Raw genomic sequence first — 7,502 nt, forward strand, 5'->3', positions numbered from 1 at the left:
CTGTTCACCCCAAGTGAGAAGCTCTGGCCTCTTCCTCTGCCCCCCCCCCCCCCCCCCACGGAAGCACTGACCTGTTGACTTAGAGCTGCTGAGTCAGAGCCCACGGCAACAGCAGTGTAACTGCAACCTTCTCGGTGGGCAACCCTGCAAGTCTGGGCTGGGCCTTTCCAGCAGAGCTCATGGTGGGGGCACTCGGAGGGGCTGCGCACCCCCTGCCCTGCTTATAAGCCACCCAAAGCAGGCCTGGGACCCCCATCCCTCCTGTCCAGCACCCCTGCAAGTGCCCATCTGGGAACACTCGCCCAACCCTCAGACTATGGCCACCGATTCTAGCATACCCTGGGGACCTGGAGCCGGTGTAGATGGCAAACTCTAGAGGCACCTGCTGACGTGCCCACCCTTGATGCCCAAATGACCCAGGATGCTGAGTCACGCTCACTCCCTGTGGCTAGGAGACCCCTCCTTGGGGTTGGGGGTGTTCCCAACTTGGACAAAATTAGGAACAACTAGAGGAAAAAAAATGAAGGTTCGCTGGAATGATGAGTCAAAATCCTTATTAATTTGTTATAATTTTTTTTTTTAAAAACCTACCAACCCCAAAATAAGCCCAGTCGTCCGCCATCTTGACAAACATGTTGATGGAGGCCCAGTTCATGCTTCGCCATCAGACAACTCAGCTCAGTGCGTGCTGCTCCCTGCGCCATCCAAAGCCCCACCTCACGAGGTCTCCCCCAACCACAGTGGGAGAACATTAAGGTTTCTCCATCAGCCTCAGGTCCATCCCTTTAGGAGATGGTGATAACTTATTGGTGTCTGTCTCCCCAGCCAGGTGTCGCTCTGCAGCCAGGGGAGCACGAATGTGCTGGTCATCCAGGTCTTCTTGGCACCCAGGACAGGAGATAATGAGAGAAGGAAGGAAAGAAGGAAGGAAAAAGGGAGTGAGGGAGGGAAGGAAGAAACAAGGGAAGGAGGAAGGAAGGAAGGATGAATACATGGTAAGAGATTTGGGCACTACCAACATCGCTGCCTTAGAAACCTCTGCTGCCCCTCATCAGAAAGTCCTCTTGACTTTATTTTTATTCTCTTCCAGACCCCTGATCACTCTCCAACACTGTCTTGCTTATCTGCCATAGTTTCAGGCCTTTCTGTGTAGCTCACTCTACATCCTCAACCCCTAGACCAGTCCCTGTCCTCCACTCTGTGCTCAGTAAACATTTCTTTCCTCCTGGGGGGCAAATGAATGCTGAATGCGTGAATGTTGAATAATGAATGGATGAGCTCTGAATGAATGAAAGTGAATGAATGTTGAGCAAATGAATGAATGTTGATGAATGAATGGTTGTTGAGAGAGTGAATGAACGCTGAATGCAAGAATAGATAGACGTATGTCAAATATTGACTGAATGAATGTCCAGTGAATTAATGACTGTCGAGTGAATGAACAAATAACTAGAAAGCCACTCACCTGAGCAGTGGCTTCAGAAGAACAAACAGTTTGATGTGAAGGGAAAACTCAGGCTGTGGACCTAACAAAGCCAAACTTGGGGGCTTCAGCTGAGAGTATTAAAAATAGAGGCCGTTAAAAAAATTTTTTAACGAACTGCTGGAAATACCCTGTATCAGAAGGAGCTGCTGTAACCCAAGTCACGAAAGTTCTGTGTCCAGGAGCTGGGGGCTGTTTCTTGTGAAGAGAATGCAAACTGGTGCTTCCCTGGGGAGAGACCATGCGAGAGACCACCAGCTGCTCAGGAGAGGGGGTTGGAAACCAGGTGTTCAAGGGCAGGTTAGGATAACAGTCATTCAATAGTCATAGAAAAAGACATGGGCACTTTCTTTACAAATTTCACAAAAAACTCGAAGGCCCAGTTTAGAAGATTGTTATTTAAGGAAAAAGCCTCTGGCCAATTTTTACCAAGGGTTTTTTTGACAAAAAAGCACTTCCCAAGGTAGGATATTTTGACAGGAAATGCCAAGATCCAGATACATGGTTTGGAGCGTGTCCTGGGCTAAGGGTTGGGCACCAGAAACCAGGGATCAGTGGTAAAAAAAACAAACGCGGTGCTATCAAGTCGATTCCGACTCATAGTGACCCTATAGGACAGAGAAGAACTGCCTGCTAGGGTTTCCAAGGAGTAGCTGGTGGATTCGAACTGTTGGCCTTTTGGTTAGCAGCCGTAGCTCTTAACCACTCTGCCACCAGGGCTCCGGGCTCAATGGTACTTTGGTAAAAACAAACAAACAAAGAAAAACTCCAACCCAGCCTTAACGTACAGTGTTTGCCCGTTTCTGTAGTGTAAATATTCCGTACTCCCACCAGGGTCATTTGCAAGTTACCAGGTGTTTCACACTAGGCTGCAAAATTCCTGAATATTGAATCATCAGTTCCTATTGCCCAAATTCTTGTGCCCGCTGGTGGGATTAGGGTGAGGAAGTGCTCAGGGAACCAAACTGAAGGAGGAAGGCCCTCTCAGGTTCATGCTGGAGCAGGATCTCAGCGTGAGGGCCACCACAAATTTTGTTCCCTGGGCACCTCACTGGCCGTACGCTGTTCCAACTCTGACTTCTATGGGTCACAGGCCTTGAGAGGGCCATCACACCCCTGAACCTCCATCCTCTTTCAGTAAAATGCTCTCACAGTAAGTCAGCAGGACTCCTGTCCTCATCACCACTCTTCCTTCTGGTCCCCCAGGAATGTGATGTTGGCTCTGGAATGTAGGACACAGCTGTCCTCCCCAGGGAGCTTTGAAAATACCGATTCTTGGGTATGCTCACCCCCACCTTCTGACATTATCAGCCAGGGACAGAGCTTTAAAAAAAAAAGGTTGCAATCTTAAAAAAAAAAAAAAAAAAATGTATTGTGCTAAAATACCAAAAACAAACAAAAAAAATTGCCATTGTAACCATTGTTAAGTGTACAATTCAGTGACACTCATCACATTCACCATGTCGTACAAACATCACCACTATCTGTTTCCAAAAGTTTTCGTCACCTCAAACAGAAATTCTGTACCCCTTAACAATAGTTCCCTGTTTCTTCTCCCTTCAGCCTCTGGTAACTACTCATCAACTTTTATCTCTATGCATTTCCTCTTCTAGATATTTCATATAAGCGGGATCACGCAATGTATGTCCTTTTGGGTTGACTTATTTCACTCAGCATTATGTTTTCAAGGTTCATCCATGTCATAGAGCTTCATTTCTCTTTATGGTGGAATAGTATTCCATTGTATGGACTCACACATTGCGTTTATCCATTCATCTGTTGATGGATGCTTGGTTTGTTTCCACCTTTTGGCTATTTTGAATAGTTCTGTAGTGAACATTGGTGTACAAGTATCTGCTTGAGTTCCTCCTTTCAGTTCTCTTGAGTATATACCTAGGAGCAGAATTACTGGGTCATATGGTAATTCTATGTTTAACTTTTTGAGGAACCTCCAAACTGTTTTCCATCATGTTTGTGCAATTTTATAATCCCATCCGAAACAGACGAGAGTTCCAATTTCTCCACACTCTCCCTGGTATTTGTTACTGTCCATTTTTCTGATAGCCATCTGGGATAGAACTTTGCTAAAAGCTTCCAGGCAGTTCTAATGTGACCTGGGTGCGCACTAGCAATTTAACCTGCTCAGAGGGGCTGGGGAAGGGCAGCCATGTACCCACAAAGAACAGTGGGGAGATGCTTGGCACTGTGGAAAGAGTTAGAAGGTACAATTAGAAGAAGATTCTGCTATTAGGGTGTGATATCAGGCAAGCCACTTATCCTGGGCCTTCGGCATCCTTGTCATTGAGAGGGAGCAACCATGCTTGTCCTGCTACACACATATTACTAAGCCATGACGTAAAAGGTCATGCAAACACTCATCATGCTTGCTGTTGGGGGTGTGAAGAAAGACCACACCCTTGCAATAGGCAGGTCCAGGAGGCTGGTTGCAAAGGTATGGTGCAGCCCCCACGGGTGACAGCGCATGGCAGGTGTCAACATAGCAGAGTGGACAAGGGCAGGATCAGCACCACAGAAGAGCAGCACCCGCTGGTCGGGGGCACAGCTTGGACTCATGGGGAGGGAGCTTCAGGAACGCCCTGTCCTCTTCTCTCCCTCCCTCCTTCCAATCTCCTGCTGTGGACCCAACCCAGAGTCAAAGGGCAGATGAGGCAGGGCTGAGGGACCTAGGCTTGAGCACTGTCGTGGACTGAATTATGTCCCGCTAAATATGTGTCAACTTGGTTAGGCCATGATTCCCAGTATTGTGGTGTTGTCCTCCATTATGTGATTGTAATTTTATGTTGAGAGGTGGGATTGTAACACAACTCTTAGTCAGGTCACCTCTCTGATCCAAGGTAAAGCAAGTCTCCCTGGGGTGTGGCCTGCACCACCTTTATCTCTCAAGAGATAAAAGGAAAGGGAAGCAAGCAGAGAGTTAGGGACCTCATATCACCAAGAAAGCAGCACCAGGAGCAGAGCGCTTCCTTTGGACCCAGGGTCCCTGTGCCTGAGAAGCTCCTCGACCAGGGGAAGATTGAGGCAAGGACCTTCCTCCAGAGCCTACAGACAGAGAAAGCCTTCCCCTGGAGCCGGCGCCCTGAATTTGGACTTTTAGCCTACTATACTGTGAGGAAATAAATTTCTCTTTGTTAAAGCCATCCACTTGTGGTATTTCTGTTACAGCAACACTAGATGACTAAGACAACCACAATCTCTTAAATACCCTTCTTGCTTGAGTAAAGTAGCCATGATGGCGTCCACTTGGCTAGACTACAGTGCCCAATTGGTCCAACATTAGCGTAGATGTTGCTATGAGTGTATCTGTAGATGTGGTTAACACTTATAATCAGTGGATTCTACTTAAAGGAGATTATCCTTGATAAGATGTGTGAGGCTGGTCCCCCGCTCTCACTGGGGCTGGGTAGGGGGTAGGATCCAGGGTCTGAAAATACTTTCCCAGCAACCTCCATCGTTTGCAACCCCTTCAGCCCACTCTGTAGAGAAAGCTCTTGTTTGATTAACAGTGGTGAGAATAACAGCGGTGGTAAATACAAACCTACGTTCTAATGAAGCTCTTGGGTGATGTAAACCGTTAAACACTCAGCTGTTAACCCGTTGGATGTTCGAGTCCACCTAGAGGTGCCTTGGAAGAAATGCCTTTACTTCCAAAAAATCATCCATCGAAAACCCTGTGGAGCACAGTTCTACTCTGACACACACGGGGTCACCGGGAATCAGAATCAACTCCATGGCGACTGGTTTGGTTTAATGTCTTAGCAGCATTCTTCAATTCTTCAAATAGGCCCACACGCAGTTCCTGACTTTGTCCTCACAACAACCAGCCCAGGTGAGTGGAACAGGGAGTGGTGCCTGCATTTTGCACAGAGGCTGAGTCAGTTGCTCACGTGCACAGCTGAGGGCCATTGTCCGACCTATGTGGCCCCCAATGTGGCCTCAAGCTGCCCTATACCTTTGCTGGGAAACAGTGAGCTTGCATAATTTTTCCTGTTCCAGAAGGAATTCGGGGCTGGCTCTGGGAAAACCTGTAGGCAAGAGGGCCCTATCCCATGTGGCTCCTGCTGGCTACAAAACAGTCACTTCCTCTTCTAGGCCCTAAAGCAGGCAGGAAGTTCAGGGAGGTGATTTTAACTAAGAGCTGGCTTGCTTTTTCCTCTATTATTTCCTCTTTTTCTGTTATTAGTTGCAGTCGAGTCAGCTCAGACTCAAGGCGACCTCATGCACAACAGAAAAAAACGATGCCGGTCTTACACCATCTTCGCAGTCGCTGGTGGGCTTTGAATCCACTCTGGCAACCACTGTGTTTTCTGAGTGCCTTCCAACCTAGAGGGCTCATCTTCCAGCACTTTATTGGACAATGTTCTCTTGTGATCCATAGGGTTTTCACTGGGCAATTTTCGGAAGTACGTTGCTAGGACTTTGTTCCTAGTCTGTCTTAGCCTGGGAGCTCTGTTGAAGCCTGTCCATCATGGATGACCCTGCAGGCATTTGAAATACCGGGGACAGAACTTCCAGCATCACAGCAACACACAAGCCATCACAGTACCACACGCTGACAGACAGGAGGTGGCCTCTGTCTGGAACTGGTTCTTGGTGAGGTGCTTGCATCTCTTTTGGAAACATTTGTCAGGTCTCTCCAGTCCACGCCATGAGAAGCCCACAGCACACCAGCCCGCATGGCTGGAGTGTCCCTCCCAGGCTTCCCAAGATGGCGCCCCACTGTCCCAAGTCCTGCCCCCAAAGGCAAACGCTCACACACACCCACTTCCCACGCAGGTGGGCCCAGCTTCCCCAGGACGAAAGGACGAAGCAAAGGTGCATTTTCCAGCCAGAATGCAGCTGGCAACGCCCTCTGGTGATGTCCTGGACAGAGCACCTCCTGAAGGCCACTCACACTAGTTTTGACTTTGCATCATGATTCTTCATGATAAAAAAATTCATGCTAACCCTCTTTTCAGTGGATGGAGGGGTAGGGGGTATCTTCCTTGGCCGTGGGCCTCTTACACATAGCCAGTAGCTTTTCCCAGACCTGGGCTGTAATCATCAATGATTCTGTCAGTGGGCTCCTTATTGTTGTGTATTACACCTAATTTTTGCTTGACAATTTATTTTATTATATAGGCTAAAGGGTTTCTGGAGTCCCTGGGTGGTGCAAGTACTTACATGCTCGACTACTAGCTGAAATGTTGGTGCCTCAGAAGAAAGTCCTGGCAATCTGCGTTCAAAAAATCAGCCAATGCTGGAATCGGCAGTACGGCAGCTAAGGACAGCAAGGGGTTTTGGGGTTTACTCTATTGTTAAGTAACATTTTATAAATAATCCCTTCCAGAGCTGGGAGTCCACAGAAAACACAAACTACAACTCTCCTGTGGCCCATCAGGGACTCGCGGACGCCCACGGCCACCCCTCCTGCCCTTTCCCACACCTCACTCCTCAGTTCAGGCCTTTTCCTCCTGGCCCCTCTGAGGACCAGTTGCAACGGGAACACGATGCGAGTTCTCTCCCTTCCTAGACGGGTGATGCTTTGTTTGACTCGGAAAGTGATTTTTTTAAGTAGCTTTTTTCTTAAAAAATAAAGTGTGGTTGGGATCAAATTGAAAACAGCAGCTTGAAAGCAGTGAGTTTATGTTAACGGGGGAGGAACAACTCAGAAAAGGGGGGTGTGACTGGTTGCACAACTTGAAGAATGTAATCAATGTCACTGAATTGTACATGTGGAAACTGCTGAACTGATGTATATTCTCAGCAACAACAACAAAATAAACAACATTTAGGAAAAAAGAAAAGTGTGGGTGAAGTCTCTCGATTTGGGAGCCTGGGACGAGAGGGGCCTGGTCTCTTATGGGTGGCTTTTTTCTCTGGGCAGAGGTCAGCTGTGGCCCTCCTTCTAGCAGAGTGGGGCCAGGCGGGATCGGGGCTGATAGTGGGCCAGGAACTCAGGACACAGAGGTTGTGCTTGGAGTTAATGTGCTGTGCTATACGCGAGGCCTGAGAAGATGGT

Source organism: Loxodonta africana, chromosome 2 (assembly GCF_030014295.1).
Source record: "Loxodonta africana isolate mLoxAfr1 chromosome 2, mLoxAfr1.hap2, whole genome shotgun sequence".
Classification (NCBI taxonomy): Eukaryota; Metazoa; Chordata; class Mammalia; order Proboscidea; family Elephantidae; genus Loxodonta; species Loxodonta africana.